Genomic DNA, 23,240 nt, shown 5'->3' on the forward strand with positions numbered 1-23,240 from the left:
ACTGTCCAGAAGCTCTCAAAGACGAGCCGGGGAAAGCTGAGGGAGGAAAACGATAATGTTCGCCTGGCAGTTAGGTCGTGGCGTGAAAGTTTCCCTTCCTCTCAGCCCGAACGGCACTAAATGGAAAGAGGTTTTTATGCGAAGTCCTGACCAACACATGGGGCTCCGTGATCACATCGTGATGGAGCGAAACAAAACTTTCAAACATCCTTTTATAAAAACTTTTTTTAATTTTTTAAAAAAATTTATTTCTGATAGAGAGAGACAGCATGAGCAGGGAAGGGTCAGAGAGAGAGAGGGAGACACAGAATCTAAAGCAGGCTCCAGGCTCTGAGCTGTCAGCACAGAGCCTGACGCAGGACTAGAACCCATAAACCATGAGATCATGACCTGAGCCAAAGTCGGACGCTTACCCAACTGAGCCACCCAGGCACCCCTCAAGTATCCTCTTTATGCTATTCTCGACAAACGTCCAACCAGGTCATTTCCACCCAGCTGGGCACCAGGTTTGCTGGGTAAAAGGAGGGGGGGATGAAGTCCCGGCTTGGGGAGAATGTCTCTCCTTTTACGGTTCTCATTAATCTGACTCAACACACACGTGTTGGTACAAGATCGCTACAGCATGTGTTATACCTGCCTAACTGGGTGCTAACATTATAAACCACACATCAACACTTCTTGCCCGAGTGTTAATGTCTATTAATGTCCTGCTGGGGAAAAGGCTCTTAGAGCCGGCCCGGAGCCACAATTGAAGACTGTCTGCTGCAAGTCCTACTCTTGGCTTTTGGCTGGCAGATTTAATTAAGAGGCTTTCTAAAGCGGAGGTGGGGGTTAGGGGGTCATGCTTGGGTTTCTCAGTCTCAAACTGCCGAGATGATCTTCGCACAAGAAGCTAAAACAGCCCCCATATACCTGAAGGGATTGAGGGTTGAGGGCTCGACCATATGGAATCTGGCTACTGACACCCCAGATGCCCAGTGAGGTGTTTTCTTCTGCTGCCCTGTGATGTTTTATAACACAGTGGCATAGGGATGGAGAGGGCTTGCCAGTGTCACAGTGAGTGTGCCCGCCTGCACACTTGCTCTATGGCCCGTAAAGTGGTGAACATTTTCCTCCAGCTGAATTTATTCCGTTACCAAGAGCACGTATGATGGGCTTGTCTACACGATATATACGTCACCTACGAGCTGAGCAAAGTCCACGCTGTGGATTCGTTTTACACAAAATGCAGAGAAGGCTTACTACCGTGCATGTGAACACACACACACACAAACACACACACATCTATACACATGCTTATTGACAACAAAATGACCAGATGGCAATTTTATATAAATGTTGCGCACCTCTCCTCAAGCTTTGTTTGGCATCCTGTAACGTGTGTACCTAAGCCACACAAACCCATCCCTGCAAATAAATAAATAAATAAAACAGAAACAGAAAGAAAAGAAGAAGACGTACACACAAGCACAACCGTCAAAACTGGATTTGCCCTTCTCTAAATTAATCCAATTATTCAAATGTCAGTTATATCTGTCACAGCCTGGCTCCTTGGGCCGAACCAAACTGTTAAAAATTAAAACTGTTTTACTTCGTTTAGTCTTTCTGCCTTTTTAGTGTAAAATGCACGGTCTCGACAAAAAGTTGTGGGATTTGACACCCAGCGCAACACAACCCTGTTGCTGTCGTCCATGCATAATTCACTTTGGAAACATGCGCTTGCTTTAAAATATCACTAAAATATACATGTAACATATGCTAATTTCACTGCGTTGGCTTGTAAGCTCCAGCCACTAGGTTATATGTAAACTTCGCCAAGTGCATACACTGTACATAAAGGGATTATAAATGAAAGGAAATATCTCTGTCCCTAGCTCTCTGTCTCCAGCCTTGGCCAAACTGACAGCCCCAAATCCCAGCACCATCTAACATGCCCTTCCCGTGGAGAAGACAGCCTGTTCTCAGAGTCTTAATTACATCCCAGCTGACTGCCCAGCATTGCCAAAATCAGGCAACAAACGCTGGCCCTTCACTCACAATATGGTCTGCTAAACAGGCTCCTGGTCACACAGAAAGAAACTTTCCCAACGTGGAGAAATAAAGGGACAAGCAGGAGATCAAGGGAGAGCATAAATAGTAACCTAGGGGATGGAAGAGAGAGAAACAATCCATCCCCACCAAGTAAAAAAGGAAAAAAAAAAAAAGTGGGGGGGAGGGGGCGGGCGGGGAGAAAAACCTTCTCTTCCCAGAATCCTCAGGCACCACCGCGCGGCAGAATTTTAACAAAGCTATCCTTATTACAATGAAATCAAAGCCCTGCTCCTCCAGCCAAGTACTGCTGCTCCTCAAGATGGGCCACTGATACCAAGATTCAGTAGATTAATGACTGTGAAGTACGCCTCCCCCCCCACACACAGATCAGGCCATTATAATTACAGGAGAGCAGCGTGCAACATTCTAGCACCGCAAATGGTATCATATGTTTTCCTGGCTGGTTCGGGGGGAAGGATTTCACTCATTCGACAGGGGCAGAAGGTACCAGTGCCCTACGCTCACATCCACCTGTCCCTCACAGCGACATATGCAAAGTTAAGTTTCTTTCTGTTTGTGATCACATCACATGTAAGTAACAGCAAAGATGGTCTCCGAACTTAAGAGGCTATTCGTGGCTGCCACCGATTCTAAATGGGGACTACTGGCATATGCATTTACTCTAGGGCACTTTGGAAGGCAACTGTTTTCCAGCGCTAACCGAAACCGAGATCAACGGAAGATCTGGCTAATATACAGACATCTGCCTGATGTATGAACATGTTGTACCCTGAGAAGACAAATGGTAGTTGCAAAGATGAGCCCCCAGTCAGAAGGTGCAAAGGCAGGTGTTGGAAATTTTACGCGGCGATTTTAGAATGGACACCGTGTTTCCAGGGGTGACATTTATTCAACACAATGGGACCAGTGCCTACTGGCATTCTGTCATAGAGCGACCGCAGCTCATTTGCAATGAAGCTGCTTCTCACGCGGGCAAGTCCGCGTCTTCTGCTCCAAAAGAATGGGGCGATGGGTTTGGTTCCTTTAATGACGACAAAGGAGCCTCCTGGACACGGCCAGACCACATGGCTCGTTAAATAGTGGAAATGACTCAAACACGATCAGCATCACTTACAAAGCACTTAAAACATATATCCTCATTGCGTTTTAAAGTTACTCTACCATGTCAGGTTGGCATTATTCTGCTTGTACACAAGAGGGAACTGAAAGGTCAGAGAAGTAAAATGGGCCACTTGAAGATAAGACGATTTGGGATTCCAGAAGTCATACTTTTTCCCACTGCCCTGTGCTGCTGCTCTAGAGAACAAAGAGGGAAGAGAGAATGAGGGGAACTTGAGTGTCTCACATGTGGAGAGCTGGAGAGTCAGGAGGACACAGGTTAAGTATCTTACGTGGCAGTAAGACTGGGGATCAGTAGCACACCTCCGAGCAGGGGACAGAGATGCTTAGGTGCTAAGAATGCAATTTCTGGCAGAATCGCCCCTCTTCTCCGACACAGCTGCCCACGAGGAGGGGGAGCTGGGAGGGGGAAAAAAGCGCACCAAAGTTAAATACCACTCTTGCCATCATGAGTCCCGCCACTGATCCCCCTGGTAAAAGAAGCCGATGCCCTCATTCTGATCATACAGGGACCCGTGATTAAGAAGATTTATCGAAGGCGGTCATCATGCAGAAACAGCAGAACAGGGGGGAGAAGAAGGGGGGAAATGGTGGGGGAAAGGGAGAGANAGACTTCTACAGTTGCTGTGGCCAATAATTCTGAGACTCAAACCATTTTTGGGGCTTCTGTTGGTTTGTTTGCAGTTGGAAAATTAGTCCTGGAAAACAAATTTCATTACAGTATGATCGGAGTCCGGCAGGACTTAGCTAGAAATCATAGTCTAATGCCTCATGTGCAGCCCTAAAATTAAATCTCCACACTACTTTATTCTTTGGACTGATGTAAGGCTGTAAGACAAGATAACAAAGGATGCCATATACCTTAACGGTGCTGAGTAACAGCTAGCTCAGTGATTCATTATTTTCTGTGAAACTTCAGTAATGGAGATTTGGAATCCTTTTTCCATTATAGAAATAGACGACATTCAAATTGCATCTTGAGAATTGATACCAAGAATCCTTTGGGGATAAATTCACTGCAATTTGAAGTCTGGGAAGGCAACCAAGATATATAATGGAAAGAACACGGACACATTTAACATATGCTTAAACAAGAGATTAAAAAGAAAACAACAACCCAACTTCAAAATCCAAGCCAATGAAAAGAGTTTCAAATGATGCTGAGAAGGCACTGCACCCCAGCAATCTACAGAAGCAACTAATAAATGAAAAGAAAACATTTGTTGCCCTCTGGTTCCCTTAAAGATAACTCTTCCTTGGGGCTCCTGGGTGGCTCAGTCGGTTAAGCATCTGACTTCGGCTCAGGTCATGATCTCACGGTTCGTGGGTTCGAGCCCCGCATCAGGCTCTGTGCTGACAGATAGCCCAGAGCCTGGAGCCTGTTTCAGATTCTGTATCTCCCTCTCTCTCTCTGACCCTCCCCTGCTCATGCTCTCTCTCTCTCTCTGTCTCTTTCTCTCAGAAATACATAAAACATTAAAAAAATTAAAAAAAAAAAAAAGATAACTCTTCCTCAAGGTGTGGTACCCGGGGCTGACAGACTACGGCCCATAGGCCAAATCCTGCCACCTGCTTTGTAAATAAAGTTTTATTGGAACACAGCCATACCTCTTTGCTTACATATCATCTATGGTGGCTTTTATGCTACAAGAGCAGAGCAGAACAGTTGTGGCTGACTGTGTGGCCCACAGGGCCTAAAGTATTTACCATCTGGCCCTTTTGCAGAAGAAGTTTACCAACCCCCAGTCTAGACAAAGACCTACTATGACCCATGTGGCAGGGAACTCAACCGATTCCAAGTAGTTCACCCTTATGAAAACTGGTTTAAGTTTAGATTTTGAGAAGTCTACTTTGTATTATATTCCAGCAGGGTTTACTTTTCACAGCAGCGATCAAAAGCCTAGCATTGGGACACAAGTCTATCAGGAACAACAATCTGCTTGGAGCTCTCTGCTGAAAGTTCTAGTGCTTTCCAAGATAAGAGCAGCTGATCTCACAGAGACCCAAATCCAAAACTCGGTACCGTGCCTTTAGAAGCAATAGTCCCCGTTGAGTCCCAACTTCTAAAACTATGTATAAAACATTCAGTGGGAGCCATCACTTTCGCTTCCGGAGGCCCAATGTCTGCCTTGGTGAGGATACACTCTGCCTCAATGAATAACGGAGAACAAGAGACGGAAGATTACGGTGAAAGCAAGGCACTTAACGCAAGGTCTGACTCTCTAAATGTGAACATAAGAGAAGAAAGGAATTATTTCAGGATTTGCAGGATAAACTTTCAAGAGTCCTTCCCTTCTGTGCACTACTCTCACCTCATCCAAATATTTGCCACCTGAAGAATCTTTTTACTACTGACCCGGCTATAGGTGTATGAATTCCTAGTACCACCGAGAAGGGGCCTTGTTTTCCTTTAATTTTGCCTTTTGAGAGCCCAAATCTCAGTCATCCTCTCTGCTGCCCCCATCCTAGGGATTTTCCAAATTCTGACTCTTATTGTATATACACTGTTATAATGGCTCGCTGACAAACATGCTTTTATGAAGGCTCATTTGCTGAGGTCACCACCATGTCTTCCACATCACAAGTCAAACAATGTACGTCTTAACAGTAACTCATGAGTCAAACAAGCTACGTCTTAACAGTCACTCGAAATATAGAAAATACTAGGTCCAGGTAAGATTTGGAGAGAAGCGCTTACTGCTCGTGCTGGTGAGACAGAGAGGCAGAAATATGGGGAATTCGTTCTGGGTCGGATATGCACACGTGCAGTTCTTATGTAACAAGTTTCACCTGTGTTACTGTGGTATCTTTCAGATCTTCAAATACCGACAGAATGAATGTGCTTTTTGTTTGCAGGACCTCTGGGAGCAAGTCAATGTATGCTTCTGAGTCTATTGTTTAAAAATACCTAAAACGGTCGTGAACATCGTGATTTCAAAAAATGCAAGACAGATTAGCCTTGGTTTTGTTTTGAAGAAAAAGCTGGTTTTTCTTCCTGGATTTGAGAGTCGGAAAATAAATCTCCCAGGATTTTAGAAATATATTCTATACTTGATACTCTATACATATTCTGTATGTCTCATATATAAATGAAAGACTCATCTTTCATTTTCTTAGTGGGCAAAGAAAATACAGATTTCTCATTTTGGACTTTGCTGTAAATTACAGTAATTCGATTTCAATAGATTTGAGTTTTCAGAGTAGCTTATTAGCAAATTAGTATGAAAAGCCTAGGAGTATCGAAAGCAATGCAGACCACCATACGTTCAGTATGTTGGAGATCCTCCAAACTCTGTGTACTTCAACTTGCAATTTAAACCCTCCACCACAGACTGTCTGATACTGGCCCTGGGTGTTCAAAGCACAGATGTCCGTGTTGGCAAAGAAAGTACCTGAGTAGGACTTTCGGATGATTCCTTGTAAGTTTCTAGGTATCCTCATGTCAGGGGACCGTGGACCATGAGGGAGACTGTCCAGGTCTGGGGGTCAAATGAGGAAGCAAGCATCAGTGCACAGCCCTAATGTCTACCTTCCTTTACTTTGAGGTTTGAGCTTCTCACATGTGCCTCTAATTAAAATACAGAGAAGAGCCTGTCAAAGCTTCCTAATGCGGATAGGGACAAAGCCTTTGGATCCTAAAGGTGTGAGTATGCCCCTGACATTGAAGGAGTTCTGCTGTCTGCCAGGTGTGGTCTTCAGATGGAAACGAAAGCGACAGTGTCAGTGAGGTCACGTTCCCCAGAGCATTCGCTTGAAGGCAAGCATAGTGCTTCCACCGGCCAGATCTGAATTCTCGTCCTGGATCCTGCCTAAAGCCTTCACAGTCAGCGCTGACCACAAGCTAAGCAGACAAGTGAATGCTGCAAAATACATGCTTTCCCAAACCGTCTGCTACAAGCTTTCTGAGGCTGCGCTCTACTCTGAATGTGGTTCATATGCTATTCTGGAAAGTCTCCAAATCCCCAAACCCTAGGATGAGACCCGGCGAAAGAGGTTAACAGAAATGAGGAGACAGTGAGCAGTAACAGGCAGTGAGGAGCAGTGATCTCAGCCTCCGGGAGGCCGAGAGACTTCAAACCTGTGACATACATATTCAACGGGTTCTCAGTGAAGTGGGGCAGTCGAGAACTACCACACAGAGCGGTGGCTTCCAGAGGGGCCCTGTGGGAAGTCTTATTCCACATTGCCCGCTTGCCTAAGCCTATACAATGCAGGAGACTTAATGTTCCACCACGGATGTGTCAGGGGTCAAGCAGACTGATCACGGTCAGCGCTGGTCATCGTCACTGAATTCCCCAGGGCCAGTCCCAACATATGCCGACTGAATTAGTACCCAAAGTAGATTTCAGAGCAGATTTCAGGTAAAGCTGATAAATGCCTGCCCAGACCTACACGCGGAATGTTCCTGATAATAATGAAACCCAAGCCAGTGCATCTGGCTAGCAAAATCTGTCTTCCCCGCCTTGAACAGGAGCTGGAATCTGCCTTGGAAGAATGCACAATAGGGCTCCGGTGAATGCGCTCCCAGAATCTAATACCTGTTGCAATTTTCTCCAATTTGGGATATGAAATAATAACACAGACGGCAATTACCATAAAGAAAAACTTCAGGTGCAATAGCATTAGTTCAACAGCCGGGATCAAGTGTCAGCCCGGAATTACAAATTTCATTCATTTTTATCTCCAGCTCTGGAGACATGCTGCTTCTAGCTGTAATAGTCAGGAATGTCTGCCGGCTAAATGACTGCAGAGCTAGTCGAGTGAGGGCAGCCCCACGCCAGTTTAATTGGGCCGCTTGCTAGCACTCTATCTGGGGGCTATAAGCAGTCGGCTATAAACAGGCAGAAAGCTGCCCTCAATGCTGAGCGGAGCAGCCCCGCAGGAGGAAAGCAAAGGAGGAGGGCGTCTGATGGCAGGGGCTCTCATTGACACTGGCGTCAGGTTGGCTACAGGTGAACCTGGGCAGTGTCCCGCCGCGGCGAAAGAAAGGTGGGGTTAAGAGAGCAATCATTGATCTTGTATTGATTTCTGGACACTGTGTCCTAGATCCGCTCCCAGATAGAATGACAGGTTTTGGTTTTGTGCTTGCAAGAAGAGACACAAATGACGAGCACCGGCCCTCCTGCTTTCTGATCGTATTTCCTTTAGAAACATGCCACCCGTAGATTTTTTTTTTTTCCTTTCGGACGGGGAAATCCAAACAAGTTTATCGCCGCCGAGAGAGGGGGTTAGGGGCTGGTTAATCAGCCATTTGTCTTCGCTGCTCTGGATCTGCGAGTCACGGGGTCGAAACCGAGCACAATTGGGCCCTTTGGTTTTATCTCAGGTAACTCCTCGTCTCTGGTAATTGAACCCATTCCTTGCGGTCAAGGTTCCTGTCACTCATATTCAATGTCTGTCATTACTGAGGACTGCTTCATGTCATATTACCCTGACAGAACCACTACAGAAGGCCTAGCAAGATTCCCCCAGCACCAGAGGTAAGAGAATGGGAGCCTCTTTCAGGCCAGTGATGTTTAACATTTTATGTGCTGACACCGTGTCTGTAAGCACGATATAATGAAAGTCTAGTAAATGGGAGATAAAAATTCATACTTTGCCTCCTTCGGGGGCTGCCAGGCAATATCAGAAATAAAACAAGTTGGCAGCTTCGACGACAGTGCCACGGCGGGCATTTTCCAAAGGTGGTACGTGGGTTTGCACACGGACACGCTCTCTGACCTGCACGCACGGCCCCGTTTGTGTTTGATGTGGCTTGTGTACAAAAAAAAAACCAAAAAAACAACAAAAAAACAAAACCACCTCACTTCTCCCTCGGCAGGGCATGAGTCACTGTCACAGGGTCGCTAAGCTGAGAAATCACACTCTCCTCTGAACAGGTTCTGACGCTCTCAAGCCATGAAAGGCAGAGGGAAGAGACGGCCTGGCAGCACCTTTAACAAAGAATGACTCTATCGTTCTGTCTGGAAGTTTCCTGGCGAGATCTGAGTCAGAGTATGGCCCCCACAGCTGCTGGGAAGCACAGAGTCCACTCTTGAGTCCCGTCAGCTGCTACTCTTCAAAGCCTTCAACCTGCTTTTCCAGCAGCATCCTTCCTTTCTTCCAAGCGGCTCACACGGAAGTCCCCATGTGGTCCACCCAATCACCCTTGGTGGTCCATGCCCCCAGGCCCCTGCACACCTCCCTTCCCTTTGGGCAGCCACTCCCCAGCTCCTTCCTCCTTCAGGGGCAGCTCACACACTGCCTGCTCCACGGATGTGGCTCTGAATCCCCTTAGCTGTCCACTGCTCTCTCTGCCGTCAAGAGCATGGGCTCTGGAATTACACCGGGGGTGGGGGCGTGGGGGGGCGACTGAATCATCACTCTGGCACTTGGGCAAGTTTGAAAACTGTGCCTCCATTTCCTCAGCCATAACATGGGGTGAACAGTCATGTCTGTTTCATGGGTCTGTTGTGAGGAGTAAACGAGACACCCCATAGTACCAGTTACAAGGGTCCCTGGCTATAAAACAGTGCCCAGGACACAGGGACTGCTTCCCAGTGCCAGCGACAGTGACAATAATAAAATAATATTATTACTGCTATTGGCATCCTCAAATCACTCTGTTTATATTATTATACATCTCTCTCTCTCTCCCTTTTTTTTTTTTTTTTGCTTGAGGGTGACTATTTTCCACTGCTATCTTCTCCCTGGCATAGAGTGGAGGGCATCAGCGCCACCCGAGAATCCATCAGAAACCAACTGTCCGCCCTGCCTGAGGAAGACCCACAGTCTGAGTTTCACATGCCTACCCGGTGATCCGAACTTGGGTTCCATGGATGGCGGGTGGCAGAGGGCTCGGCCTTGGGAAACCCCAGCAACTCTGCGTCCAGGCCCCCATGTCTCTACGAAAGTTACTCAACATCTCTTCGCTTTGGCTTTTCTCCTGTTAAAATTAGGGGATCATCATCATCATCATCATCATCATCATCGTCATCAAATACCATCGTAATAGTTGAGTCAATGCACATTAAGCACTTCAAAAAGTACCTGGCATGGAGAAGCACTCAGTAAAGCTGAGCCAGTACTACAATTCTTTAGGATTAGCTGAGTAAATAATACATGAGAAGCACCTGAGTACTTATTCAAAGTTCAATTAAAGGTTATTAGTAGCAGTCGTATTTATCTGATTTCAAGCCTCCCGAGGGCAGAGACCCTGCCTTCTTGAGCTCAACGGAGGCTGGGCTGTAAGCAGGCGGCTCTGAAAACCGGTCTGCTACCCGGGCGTCTGCGGCAAATGCAGAGGCCCAGGAGTCAGGCTGGGTGTTTATCTGGGGTTAGTGCCTTCGTTGGCCGGAAGGCAGAGAGACGCAGACGATTCACTCTGGCCTCAGCAGCCTTCCCCGAGGCCACCAGCCCACGGGCCGACTGTCTTTAGCCCTGGTCACTCCTCCCCAGCTGCCAGACTGCTTTCACTAAAGGTCACACCCCCTAAGCCTCGTAACTTTGGGTTTAAAAATCATCTTGACTTGATATTTTAGAGAGAACATGGCAGGCTTACTGAGTTTAATCTCTCTCTCTCTCTTTTAATACACCGGGGGTGGGCCACCTTTTAACCTACCTGACAAAGCTTTTAAAAAAGCCTCAGCTACAGAACTGACTGCAGCCTGAAGCAGAATGTAAAAGGAGGCCGGGAGCTTTCCACGCGGGAGGGGGCAATCCCACAAACAGGCACGCTCGCTCGGCACTCCCCCGGCACAAACCAAATTGGAGTCGCAAACTCATCTCCCTCTATCCCCCCTCCCTGGAGAAAATCAGAATCAGCGGAGGAAAAGAAACCACTCTCCTGCCAGTGCCTGGCTGCGCCTTTGAATGGTCCACTTAGCCGATCTCTTCAAATAGCCAGGTATACACAACGTCAAGGGTACGAAAAAGCTGGTTTTGCAGCAGAGGAATGGACTAACCTGTTAGGGAGAAGTTCCCATCTTAGACAAGGTGAGAAATAATTAATGTTGGCTGCCATCGCATTAGGAGGGACCATGCTATCCACAGTCACTATAAATGTGCTGGTCTGTACAGTCATAGAGCCAATCCGGTAGCTGAAACTGTAACGATGACATCTATAGGAAGGTCTGCTATTTATCCAGTAGAAGTCAGGATCCCTGCAAACACATGACCGTAACCTTGCCTCCAGTAGTAGGAAGTAGTCTCTAAGTGTCTAACAAGGCATTTCGAATGATCCTCACAGCAAAAAGAATGTCGTGTTTTCTTTTTTCTTTTCTTTTTTTAAATATTACACTTAAATTGAACGGACAAACAAATTCCATGACCTTGATGATCGTTTTTACTGTGGGTCCTTGTAACAACAGGTTACTGGTGACGTGAGACATTTCTCCCACTTCTAGTAGTAGAAATTTAGGGGACAAGAGAATTGAGTAAGCTATCTTTCGATGGATCCATGGGAGCAACATCAGGTAAACGCAGGTAAGAGGGAGAGCAGCTGAAATTACAGTGGTCGAAAAATAATTCATGTTTCTCTCCAAGGCATAATCACTATTAAATCAGACAGGATAATACGTCAAATACAGTCCCTGCACCAGGGCACAGATTCTATTCCTGCTATGATTCCCGCTCTAGAGCCGCTCCTGGAAAGAGCTGACACTCAGCAGATCCCCACACGGTCCACTGGTAACCATTTTTTGAAGCCCCATGATGAACCATGACTTTGGACAGGACAGTTTCGGATCTCAAAGCGCCACCCTCTCAAGATTAGGAATGAATCATGTTCACCAAACCAAGTGGGAAAAGTGCACTGCAAAGACATTTCTAGTGCTGAAATATTACATTGCCAAATGTTCCTGTCAAATCGCGGTTTAATTACCTTGGCCCCCATGCCTCTTATAATCACCTGTCATTAGCAACAATGCTTGCATCTGTTTACACGTCTGTCAGAAATGCCAGCCCAGTTGAAGCCAGGGGAGAAGAAGACTTCCAGTGGGAGATGGCCTCTGCTGAAAAAAGGTCACCTGAAAGTTGACCTATCTCCATCCAGGGCCATCCCTCAAAAGGTAATCTAAGGAGAAGACCCCTGGAGCAGACATCTGAACGGTACAGAAGCAGATTTTAGACAGGGCTGTGTAGAGATTCCAAGACCAGAGAGGAAAATGTTGAGGGTTTAGTGGATGTGTTACGCCTTGTTTCGTGACGTTTCTGCCTGCCTCCAGGAAGTAACACTATATTGCAATGTCTTCAGGGTCTTTCCGCCCTTGGTGTCCTCCTCAACTCTGCAAGGGCGAACCTGGCTCTTACTTCTTCCATTAATGCTCCCTTCCTCCGCCAAGGACTCAGTCTGTTTCTCTTGCCACTTAGTAGCTGCCACTGCCTCCTCTATTTGAGCTGACTTTCTCCCAAAGACGGGCTTCAAAACAGACCACATGTTCCCTAGAGTCTTCTTGTTTCCCCACATCCCTAAAAACAAAGACAGATCCTTTTGTTTTGACATTTTGGCGCATCAACGGGGTGGGGAGGTATGTCACAGGGCTATTCAAAAGCCTGTAATAATTTTTTAAATGTTTATTTATTTTGAGAGCGCCAGAGAGAGAGGGAGAGAGAGAATCTTAAGCAGGCTCAGTACTGTCTGTGCAGAGCCCGACGTGGGGTTTGATCTCATGGACCATGAGATCATGACCTGAGCCAAGATCGAGAGTCAGAGGCTTAAATGACTCAGCCACTCAGGCTCCCCAAAAGCCTGGGTAATAGTGTGAGTTAGTGGGTAGTGACTGTTAGGTTTTGTTTCTCTTCCAACATGCTAAATTGGTGTGACTTAAAGTTTTATCAGTAAGTATCTTTAATTTTCTGGGCATTCAGATTCATCATCTATAGAATGGAGGTAACAGCACTCAACACAGAAAGCAGCCACACACAGTAGGTACTTGATCTCAATACTTGATGAGCTTCCTTTTGATTCCTGCTTTCTCTCCATAGAAACCTTCCTACCTCATACGGGGCTCAAGGTTTACTTATGATGGATGCCATGTGCCTTATCTCACAATTAATGTCTTTTTTCTGACATCACTGACTGGAAGACCTCTCACAGCACTGGGGACACGTGGAAACTTTCAAAATACTTCGCAAATGGAATTTGGATTCGTTTTTATTCTGAGTCGGCAAACCCCACGATGGAATGGAATCTGTACCCCAACCCTAAGGCTCCACCCCTCCTGTCTCTCCAGCCCCCTCTCACCTTCCTCTCCCTTGGGCACTATGCTCGGGTCCCGCTGGCTGGTTCCTCCTTCTTGGCCTCGTTCTGGTGGGGCTTCCTCGAAGATCGCTAAGAAGCTTTAGGCGCCTTCCCAATGGTTTCCTTTTCTCCACGGTCCTCATCTGTCATTATCTTCTTGATTTACTCACTTCTCTTCAGTTCCTCTCCTGCCACTAGACCATAGGCTCCACCAGAACAAGAGACAGGTCGTGTTTCTTGTTCTTCCTCCTGTCTCCTGTGCTGGGTACACAATAAGTGCTCACTAAGTATCTGCTGAGTGAGGGGTGCCTGAGTGGCTCAGTCAGTTAAGCACCTGACTTCGGCTCAGGTCATGAACTCACGGTCTGTGAGTTTGAGCCCCACGTCGGGCTCTGTGCTGACAGCTCAAAGCCTGCAGCCTGCTTCGGATTCTGTGTCTCCCTCTCTCTTTCTGCCTCACCCCTGCTCACATTCTATCTCTCTCTGTCTCTCAAGAATGAATAAAGGTAAAAAAGTTTAAAAAAAATATCTGTTGAGTGAAGCAATGGCATGGCTCTTTCTTCTTAACCACCACACCCATTTTTCATGCTACTGGGGAGTTAGACACAAATTATGGACCCTTAAGATTAACGCCAGGCTCCAATCTCAATAAAGTTCAAAGAGATGCTTCAACGTGGCCACGTGCAGATAGAAACACAAGAAACTTTCTTACTAACCCTGCCAGAGAAAGTGATAACCAGGGCAAGTTAAGTTTCTGCCCTAAAATGAGGCCCACCGAGGACTCGGGAACGAACGGGGTTTTTACAAAACAACTCTTCTACCCTCACTTGTGCTTCCGGCTCTCACTCCCACCCGACCAGGTTTCCACGGTACCTTAAACATGAGCCTCCATCTTCTCCGTGGCCCACTGCGTTGTGAGCCCTGCTTTGAACGGCATCCCCACCATGTAGCACTTGGCGACCTGAGGGCTCCGCTGTGAAGGCTCAGGGAAGCCAGGTTGGACATGCTGCCCCAGCTTGAACTGTGGGGCCTCTTTACTGCACTTCCCGAAATTTAGAGAATTGTAGCCCCTTCTCTAATCTGTAACCATACCAGGGCCCTTCCTGAACGGCCCTCTGGGGAGTTCCGCACTTCATTTTTAGGCACCCTATTCCTCCCTTTCACCTTCTCTTCTGTTTGACGTTAATCTTCCTTCGTTGATCGGTATATTCAGTGACAGCCATCTCACAAACCCCACATTTCAGGGCCAGTCAAGGCACATCACCTTACCTTTTTTTTTTTTAAATTTCTGAGAGAGAGAGACAGCGTGAGCAGGGGAGGGTCAGAGAGAGAGGGAGACACAGAATCTGAAACAGGCTCCAGGCTCTGAGCTAGCTTTCAACACAGAGCCTGACGAGGGGCTCAAACCCACGAACCATGAGATCATGACCCGAGCCGAAGTCGGCTGCCCAACCAACTGAGCCACCCAGGTGCCCCCACATCACCTTAACTGAAATGACGAGGTAACATTTTGTTCTAGAAAAAGATTCCAAACCCCACCACATCCACTTTCTGGGGTAGGTTTAGGGGGAAAAAATCATGCTTCTTTCCAAATGAAAGAGCCACCCGCAGGTCGCCGTGTTCTAATACATGCTTTAAAAGATTATTTCTTTTCCCTACAGAGACATCAGAGGACAGCGAATTCCCCCTGGTGGCGATTTCAACGACTCTAGTTACTAACTCTTCTTTCTTAAGCCGTGGTCAAGTAGAGCCATTTTCCCCCTTTGCACCTTTTCCCTTTTGTAGTTCAAGATGGGGAGTAGAGAAAACCGTGAACCTTCTTCGTATGTATCGACAAGCTGTGGACACCTCTTCCTCGACAAGCCTTAGGCCCAGTTCCTGGGCGCTACACTCTGAGCAAGACCCCAGCCTTCGTTACCAAGTTTAAAGCTGTGGACGAAGAAAACAAAAATGCACTTATTTTACAATAGGTGCATTGGGGGCAGCTACTCAAGGGCATTTTACTAGTTCAAGATGGTGAAAGAAATGGGCCGTGGCTGGCACCACCACACATGGCTTCAGAAAAATGCACTGTGGAGAACTGACACTATACCTATAATTTTAAAAGATTTGCTCATTTAAACCCACCGGCAGTATTTTCTGCCACGTAATGGAGAAATTCACAGGATGCTGGGCCCCTTCATGGCTTCTGTGGCTGTAAAAGCCCCCTTCAATGCTGGATTTTTTATATTTGGTAAATTAATAGTTTACTGTTCCAAGATTCCTCCGTGTTTATATTATTGCTTTTCGAACATAAAAGTTTGCAGTTGTTATGGAAACATATGGTAACATTTGCTGCTAAATTTTAAATGCATTTTCTACCCCTGTTACACACCTGAAATGAAGCCAAAAAATCTCTTTGCTTTACATTAGACTGAAATTCAAACTGGCCTGGGTGACTATAAATGGTTACTGTTTGTCTTGGCTCCTACCTGTATCAGATTTAGGCTGAGGAATCTTAGGGAAGAAATTACACGGGATAAAATGGATATTTCAAAATTACGAGGCCTGCAATTCCAGTGGCTCCAAATATCAGCTTTCTGTTTCATCTCAGCCTGCCAGAAAGAAAATGGTGGGGCTGCAGGATAAAAGATCCACAACATTTACGCTCCAGAGCCAGATGCTTCTTGTTTTGATTATACTCGTGGAGGAGACTTGCAGATCCTGATCAGTTAAGTCTTGTTAGCAAATTAGATGCTTGTAGATTACAATGGTGCGAGACGCGGGTTTTAGCCCCTTGGCTTCGGCTGGAAATGACAAAAGTATAAATTCTTTCAACCCATTTTGTTCTGCAATTTTCTTCTTTGAGCGCCTCACAATTCTCTGGTAATTGTTCCTGACGACTTTTGGCCCATGGGGGGGCTGCAGTGGAAACATGCGCTGGATAGATTTTCTAAGTGGCCCAATTACCCATTTCTCCATACCCTTAACGCCTTACCCAGGTTTCCTTGTGCAATGTAACCAGTCATAAATACTACTGAAGAAGACGAAGCAGTTTGGCTTAGAAAAACATCAGATGAGAAAGACAGATGCGAATTCTTGCCTGCTTGAGCATTTTCCTGGGACTTTCAATCAAGATAAACCAAGAATCAGGAGACAGCTTCAAATGTGTGCCTTCGGTCTTGCTCCGGGACCTTGGAAACCTAACTCCCACCTACACCATGGTCCTGTGGGCTATGTTCTTTTATTCATTTCCACATGTTTGTTACGAGTTGAGATTAGTTTTCAGAGGTTAACTCTCTTTTCTTTTTGGGAATATAACTATGCTATTTGCTAGGGTTTCACTTATGTTTCAGACAAGAGTAAACATTGCTTCTATATAGTTGAAGGGAATCGGGAAAAGGATTATGATGCTTTTCTAAGTGCAGAAATATGGAAGTTGCCAAAGATTGGGACGCCTGGGCGGCTCAGTCAGTTGGGCGTCCGACACTGGCTCAGGTCATGATCTCATCGCTTGTGGGTTCGAGCCCCGCATTGGGCTCTGTGCTGACAGCTCAGAGCCTGGAGCCTGCTTTGGATTCTGTGTCTCCCTCTCTCTCTGACCCTCCCCCACTTGCACTCTATGTCTCTCTCAAAAATGAATAAATGTTAAAAAAAAAAAAAAAGTTGCCAAAGATTTTGTGCATTTCCTACTATCCACAGGTCCCTGGATAGTAAGAAATTGGTGTTAATTCTGCAATTCTGCCCTCGTACTACATAGTCGGAGGGTTCTGTGGCAGTAATTGAAAAAAACAATGTGATGCTCTCCCTGCCACCCTGCCTTTTCCTCATCAGTTCAAATAAAGGATTTCAAATTCTAAGGCATCTAGTCTAGCATACATTCAGGATGCTATGGAAGGAAGCCAAGAGCTCAGAACATAGTCACAGAAGTTGCAAACTTCTCATTTCTCACCAGCAGTGCAGGTCAGAGCCCTCACAGCGCAAGGATGGTGACTGCATCATAAGATTATACATGAGTATATATAATATGTACAAATAATATAAATACAGATGCTGTGTTATTTACATAATGTAAGTAATATATACACTATTACATGCGGTGTTGTATGTTTTCACGTTTCTCCACCTTTCTCCCTCATCATTAGAGGGCGGACAGAAGTTGACATTTCTCAACCCGTCAAGATGTAGAAAGACGCAGTGATTGAAAAGTGGACACAAGACCCTCACTACCTGGGCTCAAGTCCTAGTTTGGTCACTTACAACATACGTTAATATTGGTAAATTCCCTGGCCTTCCTGGCTCCTATGTACTTTACCTGGTAAACGGAAAAGTAGCACTTGCTTGCCTGAGTTGGCATGAAGAGTAAATAAAGACTTATGGGTAAGACACTTAGAGGAGGGCCTGGCATAGATTCTTCATTGAAGGTAGCGGCTATTATTATGATAATGATCATCATCGTCCTCTTCATAATCAAGAGCACTATTATAATTGAGATACAAGCTTCCTGACCCCTTTGGTTTGTAAGGCCCGTGTTTCCTAACCTTTGATGATGTGATCCACCATCATGATTTGTGGCGACAGCCACGGACCACCTACGTTGTGTGTCTAGCACTCTCCTTTAAAAACGACTTAAAAATGTTTTTTAACCCTAAAACGTGAAGACTGACTTCACTCTTGTCCTCAACAATATCACCTGAGAACCATGGATCCAAATGTGAACTGCGCTTTTCTAATCGAAAGCAAAATACATTACCCTTAAAATGAAAAAGTGTTTGGGAGGGTATTACAAAACAGCGTGTGCCCTCAGTGCACGGGTTTTCCAGTCCGGGAGTGCCTGCTCTAGGCCTTGACGCACGTCAGAAGGGCCTACCTGGGCATGAACTGCGAGGCATTTTAGACTCGACAGACACTTGCTGCCCACAAGTCTCCATGTGGACAATACACAGCCTTGTCAAGGGACCAAACTCGCGTGACCGTCCCTAGGCTTCCTTTCACTTAGCACATATTCAGGTCTGAACTCTGTCTTGGTGTTCAAGGACTGAAGAGAATTCCCTTTTATTAGTCTAAGTTCCTAGTAATGTGAGCATCCTGTCGGTGGGGAGACTGCAGACAGGGGGAGGCCCTTGTGGGAGAAAAAAAACATGCCACTATATCCAGAGGTCTCGCCCAGTCTCTTGCAGACCGGATTAAATGTATTTTGAGCCCCGCGCAAACCCATTTTCATGTGATACAGTCGGTACCAGAAGAGATTAATTACTTAGGAAAAACAAGCTAACATCTCTACAGCAAATATATCATCGCCATAGAGCACGGGACATAGAGGTTTGCGCCTGCATCATTAGCTCAGCTGTAATAAATGAGACACTCTGTGTGATGTATAATATGGTAAAGAAAACACAGCTGTTTGCTTCTGTAGGGACGTGCATAGGTGCACTGCACCTGAGTCTGCAAACACTTAATAAGCCCTTGACAACAGAGCTGCGTCACTCAGAACCGCGATGGCTGAAAACCATTATCCATGGATAATTAACTATGTCACGACACTGAGGTCCTAACATGAGGTCCTCATAATTCCCCACTAAGGGAAAGACAGTAAGACATTATTATATTACTAACATTTAATAAGAAGGCCGTTCTATTTGTGTGTTATTAATGCAAGCTGTAAGTTACAGCAGCGTTTGAATTATTATTAGCTCTTCTGGGCACTCTATCGCTTGAAGGGCAAAGCAGCCCTTTGAGCTTAAGAACCATAAAGAAATACTTCCAGGTGGGGCTAAAAATGTTTTTTAAATGTTATTTGCAGGGCGCTTGGGTGGCTCAGTTGGTTGAGCGTCTGACTTCGGCTCAGGTAATGATCTCACAGTTCATGGGTTTGAGCCCCGCGTCAGGCTCTGTGCTGAACAGCTCAGAGCCCAGTACCTGCTTCTGATTCTGTATCTCTTTCCCTCTCTGCCCCTCCCCTGCTCACACTCTGTCCTCTCTCTCTCAAAAATAAATGAACATTAAAGAAACTTTTTAAAAAAGAATTTAAATGTTATTTGCAATTTGTTCTGTTTATTTTTTTCTCTGATCACGTGAACATATTTATGGCACGCACGTATCGCTGGACGAGCCGTCGCTAAAACAACCAATATTAAGGAAGCGCAAAGCCCCACACTTTGTAAGACATTTCTAGTGAACTCATATGATTTTCAGAAGGCCCCATCGTTTTGCTTTTCTCCAAGCATCCTGGTCATTTTGAGACTCTCCCCTACAACACAAAGTATTTAAATTTCTCGTTAACAAGGCTTTTTGACTGCTTGAAGACAAAGGCCCCTCTCCGTGTATTAAGATGACTTCCTACTGTGTGGGGCTGTTCTTTACCTCATAATTAAAATAGCACCTGAACAGGACCATCTGTGAACGTGGATTAAGGTTTTACACAGTATCTTTTCGTTTCTTGTCTGCCAAATGCCTCTAAACCTCATACAGATTTTGTTTGACATACCAACAACCACACACACACACACACACACACACACACAAAGGCATGCTTCAATAAACTTTTACTATAAAAAAAAAAGAGGAAAGGAGGGTAAACATTTTGCTCATCACTGCAACCTTCCGTGCCTCAGTTAAATCAATAAGTGAACGTACAGCGTTGCGATTTGCTCTAAGAATGAATGGACCATCAGTCTTTGCGTTCTGTTTCTAGGGGTCTGTCAGTTTACAGCAACCCTGGGACGCCGTGTGCCACTTAATTTCCCTCTTCCTTTTTCAAATACACATTTTGGGAAAGACATTATTTGTACAAAAGGCTGCCAAGACCCTGAGTTAGGATGGATTTGGATATACGGACTATTTCACAAGCTAGTCTTATTTAACCAAAATAAAGTCGCTTAGGGAGTTTTCTGCACAAACTGCAAATCCATAAGTGCAGAGATTATAAACATTGATACAGACATTTCTTCCAGAGGGTTTTCTGACCCGATGTTAACTTTACATTAGAAATTCATGTTTCTTTAGAAATGTTGGCTTATTTTAGTGAAATGGTTCCTTTGGTACAGTTGGGGCTGTGATGTCAACCTGACTGCATTCTAACAGCCCTTATGAAATATTTACAATGAAATTTAGCCACGCATGCGTCACAGCTGACTCTAGCGGCAGCCAAGGTTTACGCATACCTTTTTCTTTTCACTAAAGAAATAGTTTTTATGTCTTCCTCTCCTCCAGAAGATCAAACCCACATGTATTTAACAGCTTCCCGGACCACACCCCCATGTGGGCATCGGGCTGGATCAGTGAGACTAAAAGATTATTCTGACCACATGATATCTTTGAGCCACGGAGGAACAGCTGGGCTCCCCCAGGGTGGAGCTGGTGAGGCCTAAACTCGAGGGTGCAACAGGAGAAATGGCGATCGCTAGCGCAGAAGCCCCCTGCCCTTCCCCCCTGAGAATCAGACCCTTCATCGGATTCAACATCGCCAACGTTTTTGCAGATGCCCTTTTTATGGTCACAATGAGTGCCACGTACACCTCATTTACTTCTGAAAACTCATATGCGTTCTCGGTAAGAGAAAAGGGACTGTCAAGTTAGAGGCAAAATATATATAGATTTCCTCCAAGCGAGAACCCAAAAAGAGTAGAAGGATATTATAAGGTCACAGAGGCAGTGCCCAGACTGCACCCTCGTCTCCTGGCCAGCGCCATCGTCTCCCTCGTTGAGAAGTGTGGGAAAGCGGAGAAGAGTTTTCAGACAGGGTGGCCACGACTTCCAATCTCTATCAGAAACACGGCCACACCACCCAGTCTCCAGGCAGGTACTGATTAAGCAGCATGAACAACAGGTATGGACATCTGAATTTCCCCTAACATTTAAACAGTTAGAAGGCTTTGGAAGCACATACACACATTTTCCATTTTCCACTCCTCTTGAAAATGTAGGGGACCTAGTAACACGGATCTGGCCTCCTGGCAAGGCTGAAGAGGGGTCGCCTGCTTCGGATAGGCTGTGCACCTCCCGTTCCCTTCAGCCACCCCACTCTGGCTTCGTTCGTCTGGGGGCACCTACCGGGCCCTGCGGGCATCTGGGCTTGTGACCCGTTGTCCGAATTCACTAGAAGACTCCCAAATTTCCAGGTACTGTGCTGCTGTCATTTAGAGCTCAGAAACACACTTCCTTGGGAACGTCCGGTGCCTCTTGGGCACAATCCCACCATTGCATGTGCCCTCCTAACCCCCTCAAAATCCATGCCATTCTCCTGGTGACACAGCCTGGCGGTGATGGCCTCACGTGCCTTCGCGCAGACAGGAAAATGCTCTGGAATATCCAGGGAGAGACCGCCAGCTCAGGGACTCGACACACCCTTCCTGCCTCCCCTCCGCAGCCGGCTGGCCATGCTTCTAGAAGATACTGTGCTTCATGCAGCTGCCGTGCTCAGGGGCCCCCCAGAGCTCTCCCAGCGAGCGTATGTAGCATGCGGAATTTCAAATGAAGAACCAACAGCAGAAAGAACATTTACAGTAACTCTACAAACAAGCTAAATGAGAGACTTGTGTTCAGTCGTTAAAAATAATAATGCTAAGGGCCCCCAGGGCTGGAATGTAAAGCTTACACTTCGTGTGAGGAGGAAAAAAAAATGTGTGTATTATCCCAATAGGATAACCTGCTAATTTCTTTAGCAGGCAATTTTGGAGTACGTGCGCTCATAGTGAGATCTCAGTTTATCAGATTATGAGAACAATAACAACCACAATGAAAATGTTGGTTTCAGCGCAGGGCTTTGGGGAGGGGTGGGGGGGTGCTGCCGGGAGGTGCCTCGGGCTCCCCGCCCCTCGGCCCTGCCGTCTCCTGGCCCAGGCCCGGAGTTCATTATAGAGTTATCTCCCTCACACTTTGCAGATGATGCCTAACATCATGACAACAGAGAAGAGGAAAGGCCTCCGGACCTGCCTCCCTACAACAAGTTTCTGTAAAGTAATGAATACAGACAGCTTGGGGACCATTCACCTGCACTGCCTGCCTCTTCCTGCCTGCGAAGTGAAACCACCAGGGATTGGCAGAAGGCACTTGTCTGACAGGGCCAGGACAGCCTTTCTCCTCGGTGACAGCCCGGGCCTCCCCTCTTAAACTTGACCCACCCTAATTCCTTCACAATGCGGCGGCGAGGCAGCTGACAGCAGCAGCTGCGGCTCCTAAGCGAGATGGATGGAATTTTCCTAACTAGTTCCCCAAGTTACGTTTTACCTTCAAGATAATTTATGAGCTGCTCCGGAGCCTTGAAGAGACAATATGCTTGCCATAAAATTAACTGTAACAGTCTTGTAGGTTATAATTAACACTGGGAGGGTAGCACCAACTGGACGAAACACATGGCATAATTGATGGTAAGACTGGAAATGAAGCAGGCTAACGAAATCATTACGGTGCACGCTGCCTTAGNGCCCAGATTTCCAGTAGGGGAAGCGGCCAGGGCTGGGCAGCGAGGGTGGAGGCAGTGCTGGCAAAGCCCAGGGGCACCTGGGCGGTGATGGAGGCCGTCTCTGGTCTGGAAGGATCTGGCGTTGAGCTTCCCAGAGCTCGGGCTGAGCCCTACGCAGGCCTGCCTGACAGACATGACTTCATTTCCTCAGTCAATAGCATCTTTTTCAGTGAAGAAAAAGATATGGGTGAGAAGAAGAGACTCAGAACTTCCAAAATGCCCTTTAGGAGGCTTACGATGTTTATTTAGAATACGACAGAACGAACGCATTTCAGCTTGACGTGGGCATGTCTTCACAAAAAATGAAGATAAGTCCACTAAACCTGGAGGTTTATTTAACTAAAAGAGAACCCTGTCCAGAGAAGAGTACGGAGAGAAAGCTAATCAGAAAAGTGTCAATCAATCACT

The 23,240-nt window shown here is 46.2% G+C and overlaps 1 protein-coding gene across 2 annotated transcripts in view; it reads right to left on the bottom strand.

Moving 5' to 3' along the window:
• FTO (FTO alpha-ketoglutarate dependent dioxygenase) overlaps positions 1–23,240 on the bottom strand; it is a 381,469-nt gene that overhangs the window by 128,918 nt on the left and 229,311 nt on the right. Inside the window, exon 9 of one of the 2 annotated variants that reach the window (XR_013331932.1) lies at positions 13,394–13,651. The exons of the other annotated variant lie outside the window; for it this stretch is intronic. The gene's annotated coding sequence lies outside the window, so the exon portion shown is untranslated. The remainder of the gene's footprint in view (positions 1–13,393; positions 13,652–23,240) is intronic. 2 annotated transcript variants of the gene reach the window in all.

Source organism: Crocuta crocuta, unplaced genomic scaffold, assembly GCF_008692635.1.
Source record: "Crocuta crocuta isolate KB4526 unplaced genomic scaffold, BGI_CrCroc_1.0 scaffold124, whole genome shotgun sequence".
In the NCBI taxonomy this organism is placed as follows: domain Eukaryota; kingdom Metazoa; phylum Chordata; class Mammalia; order Carnivora; family Hyaenidae; genus Crocuta; species Crocuta crocuta.